The sequence below is a fragment of the Rattus norvegicus genome, chromosome 16, assembly GCF_021556685.1.
Source record: "Rattus norvegicus strain SHRSP/BbbUtx chromosome 16, alternate assembly SHRSP_T2T, whole genome shotgun sequence".
Taxonomy (NCBI): Eukaryota; Metazoa; Chordata; class Mammalia; order Rodentia; family Muridae; genus Rattus; species Rattus norvegicus.
Window position 1 is genome coordinate 46,063,439 of NC_141549.1, and position 23,900 is coordinate 46,087,338.

Here is a 23,900-nt window from a genome sequence, read left to right on the forward strand (position 1 = left end):
TTCTGAGGGAAGGAAATCACTGCCTTTGGAGTACTATCTTTCACAGAGTTTGTTTTACTAAAAACAGTAATATGTTTTATTCAGTCCATTTTCTAAAGAATTTTGGCAGATCCTACAGAGATGTGAATGTGATTCAGTAACAGGACGCGGCTGAGATATTATTCTCTTCCTGCTGTGTTTATTGGTACTAAAATTCATTATAAACCCAAAGGAATTTATTTTTATGTTGCAGAATTATGGTTATTCAGGCTTCATGGATTCTTGAGTGCATCTGTCAAGTGACAATTGGGAAAGTGCAAAATTATGCTAAAATGTGTTGTTAGCATTCTTCATCTCTACTATCGATGGGGTGCGAAATATTTTTAAAAGTTTTGTTTTCTTTTTTTTTAGTTTTAGTTTTTATTTTTCTTATTTTTTCCACAAAGTACTTCCTTGGGGACATTCAACAACAAAACAGCTTTGAGGCATGGAAATTACTTCTTACAAGTCTGAAGTATCCTTGCTGACTTTCTGGGCAGGGGACATTCAGGTCTGTGCATAGGGAAGGACAACAAACTCTTGGAGATGAAGACACTGGAGTTCTGTAACATGGAATCAACTTTTCCATCTGGTCTAAATCGGTAAGCATGTGGGAGTATCTCTTTTGCCAAAATATGACTAAGAATTATGCAGAAACTTTTCTAGGGCTAAATTCTACACAGGCCAAAGTAGTCTCGGCATGATGATGACATGTTGTATTTCTAATTAGTGTAAACCCACTATTGATTAAGAGTTTGTTCTCATGAATCATATTCTCAGAATGATTTACTGAGTCGGTTGATAAAAACTTGTAAACTCAAGAGCCTTTAAGATCATAAGGAAAGATCTAAGTTATGATAAAATAACAAAGTAAAATAATATCTCCAACAAAAGACAGTTGTTCCCCTCCAAATAGACATGCTAGTATTTGAATTTTTTATTGCTGGGGAGATACTTTTATTAATTTTGTGATAAATATTTAAAATGAAAACCTGTTTTCTTGAAAGCCAGTTTGTAATACTCAGCTGTTTTTTCTGAATATGTTATATTTGAGTACCTTTTGCGTCTGACCGGTAACAATATTTTGCCTTGCTCACTCAAAAGTGGTGTAAGTGGGGACAGAGACCTGTTCGGCAGTCGTGATGTCTGCATAAATTATGAACCTCATGCATCTTACTATCATAAAGTTTAAAATGCCCCTCTCTGTATTCCCATTTGCTGTATTTATATAACGTCAGGCATTTGGGGATTTAACAGGCAATAGGTATGTCATGATAGTTTTTTTGCTTGTATGTTTAAGACATCATGCTTGATATCCAGCACTACAATAAAGAACACACACACACACACACACACACACACACACACACACACACACACACACACACAAATTGGTTTGTAACTATTTTCTGACATACTCTAGCTTGTCTTCTTTCTGTTTTTCTTTCTTTCTTTCTTTTTCTTTATTTAAGTTTTATTTTATTTTAGTATTTCTTTTACAGGGCTCCCCTCTAGCTCTGGTTTACCTGAAACTCACTCTGTAGACTAAAATGGCCTCTGACATAGAGATCATCCTGCCTCTGCCTCCCACCCCCAAGTGCTAGAATTAAAAGTCTGCCCCACCACTACCACCCAGCTTTCTTTGTTTTTACTTCCTGTTTGGGCAAGAAAGTTTTACATTGTTGTAAACCCTTTTTCTCTCATACTTTTACTGCTTGTGGTTTTGGTAACTTATTAAAAATTCAATTTTCTCTGTATTTTCTTTTGTACTTTTAGAGCTTGGGATATTTTAGTTATATTGTTAATCTGTGTGGAATTACTTTTATGAAATTCTTTGAGAATTTCATACGTTTTGTGTGTGTGTATGTTACATCTACCCATGACATTGTATCTCCAACTCCCCACAGACCCCAGCAGCATATCCCTCTCCTAATTTTGTGTCCTTGAGTCTCTCATTTGATATGAGGATGGTGCTGAAAGAAAGAATGAAAGTCATGGAACTAATCAGAGGATTGTGAAGAAATGAAATACAAATGACTGAAGAAACACTTTAGGAGAAATGTTCAACATCCTAAGTCACTAGGGAAATGAAAATTAAAACTACTTTGAGATGTCCTCTCATCGAGTTCAGAGTTGTTAAAATAAAGTTTAAAAAGAAAAAAAGAAAAGAAAAAAGAAAAGAGCACAAGATAACTAAAAATTGCCAGATTGAAAGTGGCAAAAGAGGAATACATATTCACTGCTGATGGGAGTGTAAATTAGTGCAGTCACTGTATAAATCAGTGTGGCTGTGCCTCCAAATGCTATGAATACACCTATAACATGATCCAGCTATCCCATCTTGTACATATCCAAAGGACTCTGTACTCTCCTTATCCATAAATTCATGACTGCTCTATTCACAACACAAGCCAGGAAATGGAAAAAGACTAGATGCCACCAGCTGATGAATGGATGGTGAAAATATAGTGCAATTACACAATGAGCTATTACTCAGCTGTTAAGAAGAAGAAATTAAGGAAATTGCAGGCAAATGAATAGAACTGGAATCACTCTGAGTCAGAAAACCCAGATCCTAAAACACTGTTTTATGTCATTTTTGGATGTTAGCTGTTAATCTTTACATATGTGTTTCATTTGTAATAATCAAAGACATCAGAAAATTACTAACGTTATTTTGGGGGATGGAGGAGGTCAAGGGAGGAGATATAGGATACATGGTATAAAATATTTAAAAAAACAAGTAATGGAACAGTAAGGATAGATTTGGGACTGGGGAGGGGAAGGAATGTTAGAGGAGGGAATACCGAGAAAAATAATAACAGTATGTCACATGGAACCCAACTGCTCTAGAAGCCTATGTGTGTGCAGGCAAATATGTGTTCACATGTATGTGTGTAAATGTGTGTTGCAAAGGTATATATAGTGCATGCCTATATCATTAAAAGAGCTTAAACTGCACTAGTTAACCCATAATGGGGCAACAATACCTATTCAAGAAAATAACTGCTAATATATAAAATCCCCATACCAGAAATGAGTTGCTTCTTTTGGAGTTGTTGGTCAACAAAATCTGATAGAACCCAAATATTACAGGCTTGCTCTTGATGATATCCATTACTTGTTAATAGACCCTTCTGCTGAATAGATCGCATATTTGAGTCATAGAACATGGAGAAATTCATCTGGTACTGACCTGGAAACAATTTTTATTTATGTTGTGTTCAGAGAATTATTATAGAAGATCAGTTGGACAATAACTGTGTGCGTTCATTTTTTGCCTCTTTATTTTGCACTATTAGAGTATGCTTTTGTTCTTCTACTGAGAAAACTGAACTAGGCAGAGCCAGGCTGACTCCATGACAGGCTGCAAACCAGCAGTTTAGGAAGCTAGGCTTACATTTCTGTTTCCCAGAACTGGAAACATCCAAAGCAAGTCATTCCTGGAAAAAACATCCCCTCGCACAGGATCAGCCAATCAGGAAGCTGCCCTATGACCTAGTTTGAAGTATAGTTAATCAGTAAAAGTCCCCACATCCCCTTGGAGCCTTAACCAATTACAAAAGCACTGATAGCCTTGGAGATAGAGCTAACCAATCAAGGGAAAGAAAGTTAAAATCACTTACTCTTACCGTAACAGGATTTGAATTGACCCTGCAAAGTCCACCCACACCTCTGTTTTCTATCTCTATGGTAGACCCCTGCATGCAGGTTCTCTGCAGAATAAATGCTCTTTGCTCTTGCACACTGTTTGAGTCTAATTATCTGTTTTCATGAATCATGGACTCTTACACACCAGGACCATACAATTTTGATTATTATAGCTCATGATATAATTTGAAGATAAAGATTCCTTCAGTTTGCGTAATTTAATGTTTCACTATTTGCCTCTTTCTGGTCATTTCACTTTTATTTCCTCAGATGGATTTCAAGATGAGAACCATACTCAAGCTCTATGAATGCATGACTCAGGCTGAACCCAGAATATTTCTTTCTGTGTTCTAACTATCCCTAGTCTTGATGCTTCTAGTCTATGTACAATATAATCTTCGAAGCTGACTGAGTCAATCTAACTGAATTGCTCTGCTTGGCCTCATACTAACTTTGGCAATATGTTCTAATCTTCTGACTCCTTCTCATTCTCTGGCTCATTCTGTCTTCAGCTGTGTCTTGCTTCTCTCTGTCATCATCTTTGTAAAACTCCCTACTAAAACCCATTCTCTCTCTCTCTCTCTCTCTCTCTCTCTCTCTCTCTCTCTCTCTCTCTCTCTCTCCTTTTTCTTTACTCTTAAGTAGCCTCTACTTGTCTTCTGTTCTTCTGTGAGTTGGCAGATCCAATCTCTGAATTATTCTCTCAAATCTTTCTCTGATTAATAACTTTGCCTGGTCCTCAATTAGGGGTCACTTTCAAACATGGCTGCTTCCTTCTACAAACTAACCTTACCTTCATTATTAGGAATTAAAGGTGGTACTGAGGGAATGTCTGCATTCCAGCCAGATCATACTATAATCCAGGGCATGTTTGCATTCTAGCCAGATGTGATCTGTTATCTTTGGGTGTGATCCCTTGCCGGAGCAGCCATGTTTATGCTTTAAAATTCCTCTGTAAGTGTAGTGGCACATGAGTATCAGCTATGATTTTATTACTTTAAAGAATACACTTAAATGTTGTTTGTAACTGAAACTATCACTTTAAACAGCAAGTTGACATTAATTGTATTTGGTCTGATTAACTATCAAGCCTTGAAAAACTTTAGCAATCTTTCCTATGTTCTGACACATATGTATGTGACAAAAGTCCTTTCAAAGAAGAGGGAGCCAGAGTTTTTACTTTTTTTCCTCCGAAAGTTAGTGGGATGATCAATTCTCAAATAGCTAGGTCAGGTAGAAAGAAATTTATAAACTGGACCTCATTTGTTGTACACCATCACTAATTAAGAGTCATAGTTTGAGCCAGGTGGTGGGAGTGCACATCTTTAATGCAAACACTTAGAGGCAGAGGCAGGTGGATCTTTGAGTTTGAGGATAGCCTTGTCTACAGAGCAAGTTCCAGGACATCCAGGGGTACACAGAAAACCCTGTTTCAAAAACAAAAGCAAACAAATGAGAGAGAGAGAGAGAGGTGGGGGGGGATGGAGATGGAGAGGGAGAGTTAGTTTGAGCCTACAAAAAAGAAATACTCTGGTAACTCAGCTACATCAGCTCCCTCTGACTCCTTGATATAGGAGTGAATGGAAATTAAAGTGATGGAGGGTCAGTCAGCCTGCTCACAGCTGTAAAGATAGGCTGATAAGATGTGTAAGCTGAGAGTTTATTTAAGTCATCACCTTCTCACACTGGGAAAAGATAAAAAGGAAGGAGTTGGCTTTTACAGCAGAGAAACATCTCATCCTTCAAGCTTTCTGCCAGCAAGAATAATTTCCTTTTAGATTTATGGCTTATAATCTTTATGTTCTTATGGATGTGGAAGAAATTAAAGACTAGCCAATATTTCTTTTCCTTTTACATTTTCATAACATCTTACCATTTAATAGAAACTATATACAGTAATTTCACTATATTTTACATGGAGGATCCACCACAGAAATATGCATTAGTTAAAAGCAAGAAGAATTAAGGAAAGCCCAGACCTATGAGCTGCTTTTCTCAGTCACAGTTCACTAGGAAAAGGGGTTTATATTGCCCAAGTATGTGAAGCAGAGGAAAGGCTTCAATACAGGTTTTAGATATAGCTAGCCAGACACCAACAACCACACCTGGAGAGCACCATTCTTGACCACAACTTGACCTAGACATCCACGTGGATTTCTGTCTATGACCTATGAAGTCCCGTTATAGAAATGTCTCTTCCCTAGGCACAGTCTCCAAAATGCATTGCATCCCATAGGCAGGGGCCACCTCATGTTCTTCCTTGCAAAAAAAAATCCCAAAACTTAAATACTAAAGATCCATGCTGCACAAACTTGGATTATGTTTGTCTATAGCACTCTAAAGTCCTGAAAGAAACAATTTAGTCTGAGCTTTCCCTGTTCAGGGAGAGATGATCAGAGATATGCTTTTCTGAAGAATGGAAAGTTCAAATCCAAAGGGAAACAATTCCCACATGAACTGTCAACTGATACAAGTATGTTCTGGTTTTCCATTTGCAGTAACCAATCCAAGTTGAGGGATTGGTGCACAGGCTTTCTCTGCATTTCAAGGTCCCTGGAATCTGCACCCATCCCAGCCATCTGCATCTGTCTGGGGCTTCCAAATCTCTGGCAGTATTTAAAGAGAACCTGATTTGTATCCTGACAGATATGAGCAAGGCAGTGTCTAGTCATCAGAAGAGCAGCAATTGCTGCTGGTTGGAGCAGCAAACATCCTCCACAAAGGCTAAGCACCTCTGACTGGAATGAGTGGTATGAGCCAGTTGAGCAGACCCACCTGTGGCCAGCATTCTGAGTTCCTTCAACTGCCTGTGTAATAAGGCTTCTACTCCATAGTGCTGACTGTATTGCCTAAGATACGTTAGTCACTTTAAATTCTCTCTGTCTCTTTGGCCAAAAGTCCCTCAGGGCCAGTCAGGAGACTCCTACCTAAAGCTTCATGTTCCACTTTCCGATTATGTAAATAACAACACTTCTTCTCTTTGAGCAAGTGTTGTAGACATTTAAACTGATCAATGTACAAAGATTGCAAACAAATTAGCTTTTCTCCCATAATAAGAGCCATTTCTTCAACTGTATGGATACCAGCATGTTTTAGAGGATCTTCTTGATCACTGTCTATGCTACCAGCTTCACTGTCAGGGTCACCTCTCCATGTCTCATTCACAGTAATGGGTTCTTGGTCCCCATCACTCCAGTTGTCTTCATCCAGTATCCAGGGAGCTTGCTTCACTTCAGCTACTCTTTTGGAGTCTGCAAGCTCAGCTCCGTTTTAGCATATGAGCTCAACTGGCACAAGAGGGTTTCACTCATGAGGTCTGGGCTGCTCTTCTTCATTTGAGCTAGGGTATTCCTTCAAGTGTGTCAGCACAGAAAGACACCCCTCTTTCTTCTCTGGCTTTTGGGCAGCACTGGGGCACCTTTCTCTCTTCTTCATCGAAATATAACTTCATTGTTTGAAGGATACATTCTTGTCTTCAAGAATATGCTTAATGCAAAACTCCTGCCTCTCCAGACTCAGTTGAGAGTGAATGAACAAGAAAGGGCCTCCTGAGATCCAGGCACTGGGGTGATCCTTCCCTGATTCACTAGCAAAACATGAATCCAAATCCTGTCCATACACAAACCTTCTCTCTACTTGCCTTCTGCTCTTCCCAATATCACTTTCAGTATTTTGAGCAGTTCTGTTTGACTTGGAGTCTTCTATGGATTGGTAAAAATGTAAGAGAAAGTATGGCTTTATCACAAGATTCATAGGGAGTCACAATGTACACCATCATTGACAAATATCAATGGTGGTAGGGATGTATATTGTTAAATGCAGAATCAAGGCAGAACCCTGTGTTTCTGCAGACATAATTTATCTTCTCAAGAAATCCTCCAAAACAATGGGCATGTACCTGTGGAGGATCAAAGGACTCTTGTGAATTGAGAAGTTGAAAACGCTTGGTTTCCACAAAGTTAATCCTCATTGTCTTTCTGTGTCTCTGTGTTGCTATCTTTGTCTCCTTGATGTCTCTCTTTCTGAATACTATCATCTTAAAAATGTCCTCCAGTAAAACACCGAAACCAAGCCCAAAACAAACAAACAAAACTCAAAAACTAGTTAACTTCACAGATGACCCATAAATTATACTGAACTGTTAGTTTGTTTTACATATTAGCCAAAGCTTTGAAATGTTTTACAATTTTCCTATCCTTCAAAATTACTCATAAACTGCTACACTTTGGAGATGCCAGAGGAGCCAACACTAAGCAAGCTTGAAGTCTGACTGATGCTAGACAAAATAAAACTTACAGTCAGCTATTTTTATTACCAGCCTGAGTGTAGATCAGATATTTCAAGCACATTTCAGCTTTTTAACTAGATCTGGAGGAAACCTAACCATGTACATACATGTATAACCCACTTATTACCCTATTAAGTGGAGGGGCAAAGTGATTCTTGCTATAGAGTCACCAAATTATCAGATTCTAGTTCTTTTTCAAGGTTCTTTGGATGAGTATAGAAATTTCAGAGGATTCATTCAAGATATTGTTGCTGAACTGAACTAATGCTTAAAAGGCAGTTTCAGACTTCTCACTTTCCTTAAGTCTGGAATTACTTTCTGACAGTAAGTATTGGGAAAATAATTAGTAGTGCCTTACCAAAGAACTCAGGCATTTCAAAGGGAAAACTAAGGAGAACCTTTTTATCTCTATAGTTAGCCATAAATGTAAGTAGTGCAAAAGTATTTTTTTCACCTCAAAACTTTGGCAAGTATTTGTGAATGAGCAGTGTACATTCTTTGATTATTATGCTTTTTATTTTTCCACATGGTTGTTAAAATTAACCTAGTGATTAATACTGGGGAAGTTTCTAGAATCACTTGATAGTTCTTATCATCTAAAAACATTTGATACCAATTGGATGATCTCATTGACTGTTTGTTTGTAGAAGAACAGCAAAGGTTAAAAATGGGAGTGGTAGTGAAAATCAAACACCTCAGCCAACATGAGGGAGAAAATAGTTTGGTGTCAGTAGAATGGCTCAGACAGTAACGGTATTAGCTGCCAAACCTGACAATCTCAGTTCCAACCTCAGGAACTACATTGTGGATGGGAAGAACTAACTCCTAAATAGTTGTCCTCTGACCTCTATATGCATGTGGCTACCCACAAACATGCATGCACACAAGCATAAGTAAACAAACAGCAACCAAACAAATTAGGTAAATTAAATAAAAGATAAGGTATTTGCTGAGATGTTTGAAGGTTACAAAATTATCCATGTGAACTTTTCAAATGAGTTGTACACCCAGAATCTGATGTGGAAAAATTATCTCATCAGAAACTGTAAAAATCATGAAGGAAAATATATTGGCTGCTTCTCAACAAATTTTTTTTTATAATCTAAGAAACACCTAAGAGACACCATCAATCACTCTCAATGCATTTGAAAGGTCCAAGATATTATTTTCAGCTAAACATTATCTGGCATGTTTCACCAAGTTAGCAGAGGGCATGAGACTCTAGAAGGCAAGTGATATTCCTACTCATGCTTGCATGTCTGAGTGGTTTTCTTATTTCCAAACTGCATGGAATAGTACCTATTATTACAGCAGGCAGTGTCACAGAGCACTGGTTTTGCACAACTAAGAACATACACATACTCAGATTTTTTATAATGCACAAAAGCAAATTCGACCTTTAACCTGGAAGAATGATTTATTTGCCTTATCCTAAATGATACGAAAAGTTTTCCATTTTCCCAGAAAGAGAAACTACATTTCTCAAAGCTGTTCATTTATAGACATATTTCAAAAGATTGACTGGGGAAAGGGGGGGGGCAATTACTGATTTGTCTGTAAGATGTTCAGAAGTGGGGGTGGCAAGACTGAGAAGATGGCTCATTTGGCAAGAATGTAGCAGATGAACTTGTGATCTTGATGCTAAGGAGAGAGAAACAGGAGCATCCCTGTGGCTTGAAGGCTAGCCATTCTATTCAATCTCAAGGTCCAGGAGAAACCTTGTCTCAAGCAAAGAAGGGAGTGTGATAAAGAAGATTCCTATATGTCATACTATGGACTGTGCCTATATGCACATACATTTCCACATGAGGCAAAAGACACACTCATACTACACATCACACATAGATGTGTACAATCACACACACACACACATACACACACACACACACACACACACACACACACGAGAGGCTTGTGAAAATTCTCCAGTCAGGCATGGGGGATTCCTTAATAATATTTATCTAGTTTGCTCATAATTTAATTAAATGTAACATTAGACTTTCCCAAGTAAATTATAGTTTTGAATCAACTCATTATTGAAAGAGCTAGGGAATAATATTTTTTATAACCATGGCTATAGTGAAAATAAGATAGCACAGTTCTGATTAATTCATTGTATTCTATGGTGAACTTTTTATTTGCTTAGAAATACCAAAGGACCCCTGCCTCCAGCTCACTGCTCCCAGACCCCGTGGGAGAGAGAGCTCACCGCCTGGTCAGGTGGGCACTCCTGAAACTGAAGAGCGGAGGAAACCACCAACACTGCCCACCCCTGCCCACATCCCTGGCCCAAGAGGAAACTGTATACGGTGTCTGGGTTCCCTTGGATAAGGGCACAGGAGCAGGAAATCCGCTGCATCTGAGACACCACCGGAACCTGAAGGGACCGACCGGATAAACAGATCTCTGCACCCAAATCCCATGGGAGGGAGAGCTGGGTCTTCAGAGAGGCAGACACGCCTGGGAAACCAGAAGAGACTACACTCTGCACACATCTCTGACTCCAGAGGAAAACACCAAACGCCATCTGGAACCCTAGTGCACAGAAGCTCCGGGAAGGGGCGGTGCAGATCTTCCTGGTTGCTGCCACCACAGAGAGATCATAAGCAACACCCCACGAGCAAACCTGAGCCTTGGGACCACAGGTAAGACAAACCTTCCAGCTCCAAGCAACCTGCCTGGTGAACTCAAGACACAGGCCCACAGGAACAGCAGAAGACCTGCAGATAGGAAAAACTACACGCCCGAAAGCAGAACACTATCTCCTCATAACTGGCTAAAAGAAAACAGGAAAACAGATATACAGCACTCCTGACTCATAGGCTTATAAGACAGTCTAGCCACTGTCAGAAATAGCAGAACAAAGTAACACTAGAGATAATCTGATGGCAAGAGGCAAGTGCAGGAACCCAGGGAACAGAAACCAAGACTACATGGCATCATCGGAGCCCAATTCTCCCACCAAAGCAAACACGGAATATCCAAACACACAAGAAGAGCAAGATCAAAGTTTCAAAATCATATCTGATCATGATGCTGGAGGACTTCAAGAAAGACATGAAGAACTCCCATAGAGAAACACAGGAAAACATAAATAAACAAGTAGAAGCCCATAGAGAGGAGTCACAAAAATCCCTGAAAGAATTCCAGGAAAACATAAATAAACAAGTAGAAGCCTATAGAGAGGAATCACACAAATCCCTGGAAGAATTCCAGGAAAACACAATCAAACAATTGAAGGAATTAAAAATGGAAATAGAAAGAATCAAGAAAGAACACATGGAAACAACCCTGGAGATAGAAAACCAAAAGAAGAGACAAGGAGCTGTAGATACGAGCTTCACCAACAGAATACAAGAGATGGAAGAGAGAATCTCAGGAGCAGAAGATTCCATACAAATCATTGACTCAACTGTCAAAGATAATGTAAAGCAGAAAAAGCTACTGGTCCAAAACATACAGGAAATCCAGGACTCAATGAGAAGATCAAACCTAAGGATAATAGGTATAGAAGAGAGTGAAGACTCCCAGTTCAAAGGACCAGTATATATCTTCAACAAAATCATAGAAGAAAACTTCCCTAACCAAAAAAAAAAAAAAAAGAGAGAGAGATACCCATAGGCATACAAGAAGCCTACAGAACTTCAAATAGATTGGACCAGAAAAGAAACACCTCCCGTCACATAATAGTCAAAACAGCAAACGCACAAAATAAAGAAAGAATATTAAAAGCAGTAAGGGAAAAAGGTCAAGTAACATATAAAGGCAGACCTATCAGAATCACACCAGACTTTTCGCCAGAAACTATGAAGGCCAGACGATCCTGGACAGATGTCATACAGACTCTAAGAGAACACAAATGCCAGCCCAGGTTACTGTGTCCTGCAAAACTCCCAATTAACATAGATGGAGAAACCAAGATATTCTATGAAAAAACCAAATTTACACAATATCTTTCTACAAATCCAGCACTACAAAGGATAATAAATGGTAAAGCACAACATAAGGAGGCAAGCTATACCCTAGAAGAAGCAAGAAACTAATCGTCTTGGCAACAAAACAAAGAGAAGAAAAGCACACAAACATAACCTCACATCCAAATATGAATATAACAGGAAGCAATAATCACTATTCCTTAATATCTCTCAACATCAATGGCCTCAACTCCTCAATAAAAAGACATAGATTAACAAACTGGATACGCAACGAGGACCCTGCATTCTGCTGCCTACAGGAAACACACCTCAGAGACAAAGACAGACACTACCTCAGAGTAAAAGGCTAGAAAACAACTTTCCAAGCAAATGGTCTGAAGAAGCAAGCTGGAGTAGCCATTCTAATATCAAATAAAATCAATTTTCAACTAAAATTCATCAAAAAAGATAAGGAAGGACACTTCATATTCATCAAAGGAAAAATCCACCAAGATGAACTCTCAATCCTAAATATCTATGCCCCAAATACAAGGGCAGCTACATACGTAAAAGAAACCTTACTAAAGCTCAAAACACACATTGCAACTCACACAATAATAGTAGGAGATTTCAACACCCCACTCTCATCAATGGACAGATTATGGAAACAGAAATTAAACAGAGACATAGACAGACTAAGAGAAGTCATGAGCCAAATGGACTTAACAGATATTTTTAGAACATTCTATCCTAAAGCAAAAGGATATACCTTCTTCTCAGCTCCTCATGGTACTTTCTCCAAAATTGACCATATAATTGGTCAAAAAACAGGCCTCAACAGGTAAGGAAAAGATAGAAATAATCCCATGCGTGCAATCAGACCACCACGGCCTAAAGCTGGTCTTCAGTAACAATAAGAGAAGAACGCCCACATATACGTGGAAGTTGAACAATGCTCTACTCAACGATAACCTGGTCAAGAAAGAAATAAAGAAACAAATTAAAGACTTCTTAGAATTTAATGAAAATGAAAGTACAACATACCCAAACTTATGGGACACAATGAAAGCTGTGCTAAGAGGAAAACTCATAGCTCTGAGTGCCTGAAGAAAGAAACAGGAAAGAGCTTATGTCAGCAGCTTGACAGCACACCTAAAAGCTCTAGAACAAAAAGAAGCAAATACACCCAGGAGGAGTAGAAGAGAGGAAATAATCAAACTCAGAGCTGAAATCAGCCAAGTAGAAACAAAAAGGACCATAGAAAGAATCAACAGAACCAAAAGTTGGTTCTTTGAGAAGATCAACCAGATAGATAAACCCTTAGCCAGACTAACCAGAGGACACAGAGAGTGTGTCCAAATTAACAAAATCAGAAATGAAAAGGGAGACATAACTACAGATTCAAAGGAAATTCAAAAAATCATCAGATCTTACTATAAAAGCCTATATTCAACAAAACTTGAAAATCTGCAGGAAATGGACAATTTCCTAGACAGATACCAGGTACCGAAGTTAAATCAGGAACAGATTAAACCAATTAAACAACCCCATAACTCCTAAGGAAATACGAGCAGTCATTAAAGATCTCCCAACCAAAAGAGCCCAGGTCCAGACGGGTTTAGTGCAGAATTCCTCCAGACCTTCATAGAAGACCTCATACCAATACTATCCAAACTATTCCACATAATTGAAACAGATGGAGCACTACCAAATTCCTTCTATAAGGCCACAATTACTTTTATACCTAAACCACACAAAGACCCAAAAAAGAAAGAGAACTTCAGACCATTTTCCCTTATGAATATCGACGCAAAAATACTCAATAAAATGCTGGCAAACCAAATCCAAGAGCACATCAAAACAATCATCCACCATGATCAAGTAGGCTTCATCCCAGGCATGCAGGGATGGTGCAATATACGGAAAACCATCAACATGATCCATTATATAAACAAACTGAAAGAACAAAACCACATGATCATTTCCTTAGACGCTGAGAAAGCATTTGACAAAATTCAACACCCCTTCATGATAAAAGTCCTGGAGAGAATAGGAATTCAAGGCCCATACCTAAACATAGTAAAAGCCATATACAGCAAACCATTTGCTAACATTAAACTAAATGGAGAGAAACTTGAAGCAATCCCATTAAAATCAGGGACTAGACAAGGCTGCCCACTCTCTCCCTACTTATTCAATATAGTTCTTGAAGTTCTAGCCAGAGCAATCAGACAACAAAAGGAAGTCAAGGGGATACAGATCGGAAAAGAAGAAGTCAAAATATCACTATTTGCAGATGATATGATAGTATATTTAAGTGATCCCAAAAGTTCCACCAGAGAACTACTGAAGCTGATAAACAACTTCAGCAAAGTGGCTGGGTATAAAAATTAACTCAAATAAATCAGTAGCCTTCCTCTACACAAAAGAGAAACAAGCCGAGAAAGAAATTAGGGAAAGGACACCCTTCATAATAGACTCAAACAATATAAAGTACCTCGGAGTGACTTTAACCAAGTAAGTAAAATATCTGTACAATAAGAACTTCAAGACTCTGAAGAAAGAAATTGAAGAAGACCTCAGAAGATGGAAAGATCTCCCATGCTCATGGATTGGGAGGATTAATATAGTAAAAATGGCCATTTTACTAAAAGCAATCTACAGATTCAATGCAATCCCCAACAAAATACCAATCCAATTATTCAAAGAGTTAGACAGAATAATTTGCAAATTCATCTGGAATAACAAAAAACACAGGATAGCTAAAACTATTCTGAACAATAAAAGGACTTCGGGGGAAACCACTATCCCTGAACTCAAGCAATATTACAGAGCAATAGTGATAAAAACTGCATGGTATTGGTACAGAGACAGACAGATAGACCAATGGAACAGAATTGAAGATCCAGAACTGAACCCACACACCTATGGGCACTTGATTTTTGACAAAGGAGCCAAAACCATTCAATGGAAAAAAGATAGCATGTTCAGCAAATGGTGCTGGTTCAACTGGAGGTCAACATGTAGAAGGATGCAGATCAATCCATTCTTATCACCCTGTACAAAGCTTAAGTCCAAGTGGATCAAGGACCTCCACATCAAACCAGACACACTCAAACTAATAGAAGAATTACTAGGGCAGCATCTCGAACTCATGGGCACTGGAAAAAATTTCCTGAACAAAACACCAATGGCTTGTGCTCTAACATCAAGAATTGTCAAATGGGATCTCATAAAACTGCAAAGCTTCTGTAAGGCAAAGGACACTGTGGTTAGGACAAAATGGCAACCAACAGATTGGGAAAAGATCTTTACCAATCCTACAACAGATTGAGGCCTTATATCCAAAATATGCAAAGAACTGAAGAAGTTAGACCACAGGGAGACAAATAACCCTATTAAAAATGGGGTTCAGATGGGGCTGAGGATTTAGCTCAGAGGTAGAGCACTTACCTAGGAAGCGCAAGGCCCTGGGTTCGGTCCCCAGCTCCGAAAAAAAGAACCAAAAAAAATGGGGTTCAGAGCTAAACAAAGAATTCACAGCTGAGGAATGCTGAATGGCTGAGAAACACCTAAAGAAATGTTCAACATCTTTAGTCATAAGGGAAATGCAAATCAAAACAACCCTGAGATTTCACCTCACACCAGTGAGAACGGCTAAGATCAAAAACTCAGGTGACAACCAATGCTGGTGAGGATGTGGAGAAAGAGGAACACTCCTCCATTGTTGGTGGGATTACAGAGTGGTAAAACCATTCTGGAAATCAGTCTGGAGGTTCCTCAGAAAATTGGACATTGAACTACCTGAGGACCCAGCTATACCTCTCTTGGGCATATACCCATAAGATGCCCCAACATACAAAAAAGACACATGCTGCACTATGTTCATAGCAGCCTTATTTTTAATAGCCAGAAGCTGGAAAGAACCCAGATGCCCTTCAACAGAGGAACGGATACAGAAAATGTGGTACATCTACACAATGGAATATTACTCAGCTATCTAAAACAATGACTTTATGAAATTCGTGGGCAAGTGGTTGGAACTGGAAAATATCCTCCTGAGTGAGGTAACCCAATCACAGAAAAACACACATGGTATGCACTCATTGATAAGTGGCTATTAGCCCAAATGCTTGAATTACCCTAGATGCCTAGAACACATGAAACTCAAGACGGATGATCAAAATGTGAATGCTTCACTCCTTCTTTAAAAGGGGGAACAAGAATATCCTTGGCAGGGAATAAAGAGGCAAAGATTAAAACAGAAACAGAAGGAACACCCATTCAGAGCCTGCCCCATATGTGGCCCATACATATACAGCCACCCAATTAGACAAAATGGATGAAGCAAAGAAGTGCAGGCCGACAGGAGCCGGATGTAGATCTCTCCTGAGAGACACAGCCAGAATACAGCAAATACAGAGGCGAATGCCAGCAGTAAACCACTGAACTGAGAACAGGACCCCAATTGAAGGAATCCGAGAAAGAACTGGAAGAGCTTGAAGGGGCTCGTGACCCCCTATGAACAACAATGCCAAGCAACTAGAGTTTCCAGAGACTAAGCTACTACCTAAAGACTATACATGGACTGACCCTGGACTCTGACCTCATAGGTAGCAATGAATATCCTAGTAAGATCACCAGTGGAAAGGGAAGCCCTTGGTCCTGCTAAGACTGATCCCCCAGTGAACGTGATTGTTGGGGGGAGGGCGGCAATGGGGGGAGGGTGGGGAGGAGAACACTCATAATGAAGAGGGGGGGATTAGGCGGATGTTTGCCTGGAAACTGGGAAAGGGAATAACATTCGAAATGTAAATAAGAAATACTCAAGTTAATAAAAAAGAAAAAAGAAAAACAGAAAAGAAATATCAAAGGAATATATTATATTGGAGACTATAAAATAGTTGTTATGAGTAACCTAGCATTTAATATTGAGGAAATTGCCACAATTTCTTGATTGTGACCTGAAGACCTTGATAGTATTATAGTGATCTAAAAGGCATCTGGTTTACAGACAGTCAGCATGGTTCTTCAATAGACCTTCCTTTAGAGTCTATTTTAATGTATCAATTTTTAATCCCTTCATATTAGCATCTGGGTTAGTGAGTAGAAGGACTCTACATGACTAGAAGGAAATGTACTTAAGGGGTGGGCAATTTTTGGAGCCATTGGGGAGTTCTGCTTCCCATACTAGCCCTTTATCCCCCTCTGAAGAGGTACAGTTGTCACTATCACACTTGAATATATGTATATTTTATCCTTAATTTATCCTCCTACCATTCATAGCTTTCTTACCAAGGAAACAAAGTGATCTTTTTCTTTTGAGTGATAATAATATTTTATTGGATATTTATTTATTTACATTTCAAATGTTATTGCCTTTCTTGGTTTCCTGACCATAAAACCCCTATCGCCTCCCCCTTCCCTTCTTCTAAAAGGGTGTTCCCCTCCCCATCCATGCCCCCTTACTGACCCCTCGGACATTTCCCTTCACTGAGGGTCTAACTTTGGCAGGACAAAGGGCTTCTCCTTTCATTGGTGCCCAACAAAGCCATCCTCTGCTACATATGCAGTGAGAGTCATGGGTCAGTCCATGTATAGTCTTTGGGTAGTGATTTAGCCCCTGGAAGCTCTGGTTGGTTGGCATTGTTGTTCTTATGGGGTTGCAAGTCCCTTCAGCTCTTTCAATCCTTTCTCTAATTCTTCTAACGGGGGTCCCAATCCCAGTTCAGTGGTTTGCTGCTAGCATTTGCCTCTATATTTGACATGCTCTGGCTGTGTCTCTCAGGAGATATCTATATCAGGCTCCTGTCAGCAAGCCCTTCTTAGCTTCATCAATCTTATCTAGTCTTGGTGACTGTATATATATGGGGCACATGTGGAGCAGGCTTTGAATGGCTGTTCCTTCAGTCACTGCTCCAAACAATGCCTCCATATCCCTTCCTATGAATATTTTTGTTCCCTCTTTTAAGGAAGCATCTGCACATTGGTCATCCTTCTTCTTGAGCTTCATGTAGTCTGTGTATTGTATCTTGGGTGATTCAAGCTTTTGGGCTAATATCCACTTATCAGTGAGTACATACCAAGTGTGTTTTTCTGTGATTGGGTTACCTTACTCAGGATGATATTTTCTAGTCCCATCCATTTGCCTTTGAATTTCATGAAGTCATTGTTTTTCATAGCTGAGTAGCACTCCATTGTGTAGATGTACCACATTTTCTCTATCCATTCCTCTCTTAAAGGGCATCTGGGTTCTTTCCAGCTTCTGGCTATTATAAATAATGGTTCTAACATCTAAAATGCAGGAGTCTGCACTGTTGGTTGGTACACCAAGCTTCCCAGTGACAAAAAGCATTAGAACTCAGTTGCATCTATATTATCTTAAGCAAGTTGTAAAACATGTAACAGTGTAGAAAACAGGTACACTGAATCCTACCTTCAGAGTCCCATGTCTGGTCCTCAGCAAAATAATGATGAGAGACATAGGTCAGCTGCCAATGTGTTTGCTTACACTCTTAGGGTTTCATTGCTGTGAATAGACACCATGACCAAGGCAACTCTTTCAGAGGCAAACATTTAATTTAGGCTGGTTGATAATTTCAGCGGTTTAGTCCATTATCATTGTGGTAGGAGTATGGCAGTGTACAGGTAGACATGATGCTGAAGGGACTGAGAGCTCTACATCTTGACCTGAAGGCAGCTAGTAGGAGACTCTCTTCTGCAGGTAGTCAAGTGTAGGCTCTCTTGTGCACTGGGTGGAGGCTGAGCATAGGAGGCCTCAAAGACAACCTATATAGTGTTGTACTTCCTCCAACAAGGCTGCACCTTCAATATAGCTGTCTCCTGAGAGGCTCTGCCAGAGCATGACAAACACAGAGTCGGATGCTCGAAGTCCTGCTATTGGAGGAGTTAGAGAAAGAATTGAAGGAGCTGAAAGTGTTGTAACCCCATAAGAACAATAATACCAACGAACCAGAGCTCCCAGGGAATAAACCACCATTCAAAGAGAACACATGGACAGACCCATATAAGGCAGAAGATGACCTTGTTGGGCACCAATGGGAGGAGAAGCCCCTGGTCCTGTCAAGGCTGGGTCCCCCAGTGTAGGGGAGTAATAGTGCAGGGAGGCAGGAAGGTGTGGGTGGATGGGTGAGGAACACACTCATAGAGGGGGGAGGGGCTATAGGATAGGGGTTTATGGATAGGAAACTGGGAAAGAGGATAGCATTTGAAATGTAGATAAAAATATCCAATAAAAAAGGAAAAAATAATAAGGCTAAACCTTCTCCAATAAGGCTGTACCTCCTAATAATGTCACTTCCCACTGCTCAAGCATATTCAAACCATCACACCTAATAAGTGTCGCGCGCCCAACGTCTCGCCAGCAGGAACTACGCGCAGACACCAGGATCCTTCTGCAGCAAAGCGTTTATTACATCTTGAAGAGGAGAGAGCGAGCCCCAGAATGGCGCTGCTTATATACACCCTAATGTGGCATGTCCACGCCTGATTGGTTGTTTACCCATGATCTCATCAGGCACGCCCCGGAGTGGGCAAAGACCTGGCATGAAGGCACTCTTGCACATGCGCACAGTTAACTTCCTGAAAGGAAGTCGGCTGGCGCGGCGAAGGCTGGCGCCATCTTGTAATGGCGGAGGCTATCCTGGCCTTCCACGTGGGGCGCTGTGGAAGCCAGCGCCATCTAGCGGTGGTGAATGTTATTGCGGCCCTCTACAAATAAGCATGTTAACCTGCGTTTGATCAATAGAATTCACATAAAGAAAGCCAAGGGTGGGGGAACATGCTTGTAATACCAGTACTGTGGACTCTGATACCCTCAGATTTCAGTGTTCCCCAAACATCCAACAGAGCCTACTTGGGAACTTTCAGACCAGTGAGAGACATTGTCAAAACAATATGTAGATAACATAGCAGGTTGCCAAGTGACTTGCTTGAGTCTCTGTTGGATAACACAATGAAGCCAAACTACAACCACTGAGGCTCCCAAAGCTCCACATCTTAGCCACTTTGAATCCATCAGGTCAGGTTTTCCTATAATTGACAAGTAACTGACAATTGACAATTGACAATTGCCTCTGTAACTGAGATAATAGCATCTTGCACAAAACATCAGGGGAAATTGACCATTAGATTTTAGACTCTGAATCCAGCTACTCCTGTATTCACTGTTCTCTAGTCCAGTGCCTGGATCCCAAGGCATCTGACAAACATGCCTGAATTTCTCTTACCATGGCTGAACAGGTGAATGAGATCTTACATTGCATTACACAGAGTAGGCATTTCCTTAAATATTTTACAAAGCTCTACACATTTATGCTGTTTTTCAGCAAAAGAAGATTCAGCTATGAGTGTGCTGGTAAATCAGCTATTAATTTTGCTAAAGCAGAAAAACTCATTTTTGAAAGTCCATTAACATAACTAGGAAAGCCTTGATATTAATCAGAAACACAAATTTAAAAAAAGTGTCTTTGCTAGAGTGTACTTTCCAACAGCTCTTGAGCAAACCTGTATTTTAACAGGATTTTGACCTGTATTCTCTGAGTGAAGTCACTGGTTATATGTAGGGCCTCACTTTAGCATGGTCATGGATATTAGACTACGTAGACAGAGGTATTTCAAAATAAATTACTGCTATGCCATAGCTATTTTCAAGTGACATACAGTTAAGTGGCTATATGCTACTTCCAGTTCATCAACAAATTGTAGGTGTAGTGGCTATAGTCCTGTTTTACAGAGTTCAGAACATCATCCTATACAATAATTTTTTCCATCTGCTATTTTTCTATCTTCTATAAAACTGGAGGTGATTCCCACTCAACTCAGACATCTTCCTTCCTGTTTGCGAGAAATTATAATCTCTTTGTTGTGTTTCCAAGACTTCACCTCCACGTATACCCAGCTTCTCTTGTAGACCCTTTGGAACACCATGGAAAAAAGCACTATTTCTTAGGCAAAGGAATTAAAGGAATCTTGGAAATTTTAATAGATCAGAGAAATAAACAAAATACCACAGAAAACAACATATCAAATTGTTGTGTCAAAAATAAGTTTATATTGGAGAAGGACATTGAAATTGTTTCTTTGATTTTGTCAACCAACACTGTGTTGTTCTGTGATCAGAAAGAGAGAGTAATAGTTTGAGATAGGACTTGGCTCCTGTGTACCTTCTCAGAAACAGGGTATAAATGACTCCTGTGCACCTCCACTCTAAGAATGTAGCTGGTCCTTCTCAGCTTCCTCCAGCTTTTCCCTAATTTAACCAGAGGGGCTAGCAGCTTCTGTGCATTGGTTGGTGCACATATCTGAATCTGACTCTTTCAGCTGCTTGGTGGATCATTTGGAGAGCATTCATGATAGGTCCCTTTTTGAGAATGCCCCATAGCCTCAGTAGTGGTGTCAGGTCTTGGGACCTCCCCTTGAGCTGGATACCACTTTGGGCATGTAGCTGGACCTTCTTTTCCTCAGACTCTTATACAGTTCCATCCCTTCATTTCTTTCAGACAGGAAGAATTATGGGTCAGAGTTTTGATGGTGGTATAGTAACCCTACCCCTCACTTGATGCCCTGTCTTTCTGCTGGTGGTGAGTTGAAAAAGTTTCCTCTCCCCATTGTAGGGCATTTCATCTAAGGTCCCTCCCTTTGAGTCCTACTACTGTTGTTGTAAAATTATAAAAAATGGCTTTCTTTTACCCCCACTAGATCCAGCACTGGAGTGCCCCAAGATATCTGCTAGATATCTTGCCAGAAGCACACATTCCAATCCCGTGGTGGCCCACTGTCTCTGCTGCCACACACTCTCCCAACTCAAATTGCCACAAGAAAGAAGACACAAAACAATAACCTCTGATCCAATTGACAAGATATAATTGTTCACCTAAACATACAAAGCCATGTACATATCCATCCCTTAAGAATATTCATAACAACCTGTACAGTATGGAACCTTAACATCAGCCTCCATGTTCTCTTAATGGCTTTTGTGCCATTTCCCCAGTCTCCTGTCCTTTCCTGTCCAGTCTCCTCCTCTTCCCTCAAACTTTTCTCCTGATCATCCTTCCTTTTGGTCCAATGACAGGCCTCATTCTATCCTGTACACACCCTCACTTGTATGATATCCTACGTATGAGTCTCTCACTTTCTAGATCTCTGTACATTCTGGACAGTCCTCCCAACTTCCTCTTCCCAAGGTCGCTGTTTCCATTCTTTCTGCTGGCCCTCAGGGTTTCAGCCCTTTTTCCCCACGCATTACCAGATCACATTCCCCTCTCTCCCATCCCCATCTCCTTTTCCTCCCCTGTCCCTCCCTCACCCCTTGTGGGTGCTTTCTTCTCTCTTCCAAGGGGTACTGAGGCATCCTCACTTGGGCTCTTCAGTTTGTTGACCTTTTGAGTACTGTGGTCTGTACCATAAGTATTCTATACTTTTATTTTTGGCCAATATCCACTTATTAGTGAGAAGATACCATGCATGTCTTTTTGGGTCTGAGTTACCTCACTCAGGGTATTTTCTAGTTCTATCCATTTGCCTGCAAAACTCAGGATGCCCTTATTCTTAATAGCTGTGTGCACATGAACCATATTTTCTGTATCCATTCTTCTGTCATGGGGCATCTGTGTTGTTTCCAGCTTCTGGCTATCACAAATAAGGCTGCTATGAACATTGTGGAATACATACCCCTCTGGCATGGTGGGGCACATTTTGGTTATATTCCTAAGAGTGGTATTTCTGGGTCTTAAGGTAGATCTATTTTGAATTCTCTGAGGAGCCTCCAAATTTATTTCCAAAGTGGTTGTACCAGTTTGCAGTCCCACCAGTAATGGAAGTCTTCCTCTTTCTCTACATCCTTGCTAACATGTGTTGTCACCTGAGGATTTGATCTTAGTCATTCTGACTGGTGTAAGGTGGACTATCAGAGTCATTTTCATTTAACCTGGACCCCCAAGATCTCTCAGACACTGGATCACCAACCAGGCAGCATACACCAGCTGAGATGAAGCCCATAATACATGTACAGCAGAGGACTCCTGGGTCTGGGTTCAGTCAGAGAAGATGCAGCTAACCCTCAACAGATTGGAGGCCTCAGGAAATTAAGAGGTCTGGTGGGGTGGGGGCTGGAGACATCCTCGTGGAGTTAGGGGTTGGGGGAGGTATGAGATTATGGGATGTTGAACAGTCAGAGGGTGGACCAGGAGGGGAATAAAATCTGGAGTGTAAAAACAAATAAAAAGTAAAATAGAAAGAGGGTACCTGAGGACTCTGGACCTCCACTGACTTGTATACACTTCCACTATAACAGAGCATATATCAATCCCCTGTGAGAATAGAAGATAGGAAAAGTGAAAGATTTTAAAAACAGAATCTGCACACAATATTATTATAATTTGCCCATGCAAATTTCTCCTCAGGAAATTCTAGGCTAACTCAGTGTTTAGAAGACCTCTGTGCTTTCTCTCTGTTGTATCATAAGCTCTGGGTAAAGCAACTGATTGCTCAAATTAAATTGAAATTCTTTGCTAGAAATGCTAATTGTTTATGATGAGACATGTCATGAAAGACAAGTGCAATCTGCTTTTACCCACCAGACAGGAAATGTTACATTCCCATTCTGACTCCCTCAGAAAACCTTTTATGACTTGGTAGGAATATTTCATTTTGTCACTAATAAACATTAGAAATATTTCTTAGTACATAAGTTAGCAAAAACTACCTCATAAGTTAGTATTAGTTTATCTTTGTCCAAATAAATACATTTTTTTAAAAAGCGAATGAATACATTTCAAAATGAATAATATCAAAAGTCTAGGACATGATTAGAAGACAGATAAGGGTATGAGCTGATAAATATCTCCTTGGGGTTAGAAAAAGAAACATACTTTTTTCAAAAAATAATGCAAATAAAGAAGTGAATTCGGAAGCAGATATGAGTAAGTGGGAAAGAATACTAAAGAAACTCATCTTCATTATTTTAAAATTGCTAGATAGAAGACACATTGGATAGAAAGATGTGT

At 39.9% G+C, this 23,900-nt stretch overlaps 1 protein-coding gene and 1 pseudogene; one reads left to right on the plus strand and one right to left on the minus strand.

The window, feature by feature from the left end:
* The window catches only part of Erich1 (glutamate-rich 1), a gene marked incomplete at its 5' end in the record, with an annotated part of 52,793,804 nt that overhangs the window by 15,192,879 nt on the left and 37,577,025 nt on the right, over positions 1-23,900 (plus strand).
* Positions 6,063-7,286, minus strand: Kansl2-ps3 (KAT8 regulatory NSL complex subunit 2, pseudogene 3; annotated as a pseudogene).